The sequence below is a fragment of the Elephantulus edwardii genome, unplaced genomic scaffold (assembly GCF_000299155.1).
Source record: "Elephantulus edwardii isolate Elephantulus edwardi_28Jun2011 unplaced genomic scaffold, EleEdw1.0 scaffold00314, whole genome shotgun sequence".
NCBI lineage: Eukaryota > Metazoa > Chordata > Mammalia > Macroscelidea > Macroscelididae > Elephantulus > Elephantulus edwardii.
In genome coordinates, this window is record NW_006400064.1 from 2,017,913 (window position 1) to 2,019,428 (window position 1,516).

Sequence of the window (1,516 nt, forward strand, 5' to 3'; positions counted from 1 at the left end):
AGAGTACCGAAGAGCAACGGTGTCAGGCTGGAGACAAAGGTGCGCCTGATCCAGGCTATTGTCTTTGCAATTACGTGCTATGCATCGGAGAGTTGGACAGTGAATAGGGATGATAGAAAGAGAATTGATGCCAAGGAGAAGAGTGTTGAATATACCATGGACTGCTAGGAGAACAAACAGGTTTGTCCTAGAGAGGGTGAAGCCAGAATGCTCCTCGGAGTCAAGGATTCTGAAGCTTCGTCTGACATACTTTGGGCATGTTGCTAGGAGAGACTGGTCCTTGGAGAGGGACATCATGTTTGTGAGAGTGCAGGAGAGGAAGACCTTCGATGAGATGGATCGATTCTGTGAGTGGAGTGGTGGGAATGAGTGTGTTTGAGACGGCGAGGTTGGCACAGGATAAAATGGCATTTAGGGCTCTTGTACACAGGGTCGCTATGAGTCACAAGTAACTCGATGGCACATAACAACAACAACCCAATAGTGTTAAGCAAGGTGTCATTTAGTTTCCAAGTATTTGGATTTTCTCCCCCTTGATCTTCCTGTGGCTGATTTCTAATTCTACAGCACTGTGCTCTGTGAAGATGCTTTATAGTGTTTTAGTGTTATTAACAGAGGCTTACTTTATGACAAGGTCTGTTCTTGAGACTGTTGCATGAGCACTGTAGAAGATTATATTTCGACCTCTTGGAGTGTTCTATGTATGTTTATATAAGGTCAAGTTGATTAATTGTATAGTTTAGTTCTGAGTCTTTGCTGAGTTTCTTTATAGTCATGTCATTTTTTAGAAGTGGTGTACTTTGATAGTGGTTTTCTATTATTGTAGTGCTATTTCATTCTTCAAATCTGTTAAAGTTTGGTTTGTGTATGCTGAAGCTTTAACAATGGTGTGTAGGTGTTAATTACAGCTATGTCCTTTTGTTCTAATGACCCTTTAAACATTATATAATGTCCTGTCTTGTCTTTTATGCTGATTTTGGCCTGAAGGTTTAACAGTTAGTCCTTTGGACTAACAGTCTAATTTTTCTCTATTCTTTTTTACTCTGGATGGGAAGAGAGCAACACAGAGGGTAGCTTGAAAGTGTTTAAAATCCCAGTCACTCACCAAAGTAGGGCATAGAACATTACTTTTGTGGCCTGTTTTAAATATGGGAGTTCTGTAGTAAGGACTGGCTCAGTGGTAAGGAACTGCACTGCCAGCCAAAAGACAGGCAGTTCCCTGAAACCTACAGCATCCCTTTTCAGCAGGAAGTAGCTAAGAGAATATGCCATCCCCTTTTCCCTATGAATCAGGGTGAAGTCTCTCTCAAGGAGGGGTGATAGGGAATGGCAAAGGACACACTGACAAAGGAGATTAATCAGAACTGGCTTTGACAAGCACTGTGGCAGTTGGACAATTAAAACAGACTTTCAAGGGGGAAAAAAAGGAAGAAGAATGAACTGGGGAGGAGGGTAGAGAAAATAGTGCAACAATGAATTAATGAAAACCCCAAATCTCTGTTAAATGTTCATTAAA

At 41.4% G+C, this 1,516-nt stretch overlaps 1 protein-coding gene across 1 annotated transcript in view; it reads right to left on the reverse strand.

The window, feature by feature from the left end:
* The window catches only part of B9D1 (B9 protein domain 1), a 40,677-nt gene that overhangs the window by 33,126 nt on the left and 6,035 nt on the right, over positions 1-1,516 (reverse strand). The gene's annotated exons all lie outside the window — the stretch shown is intronic.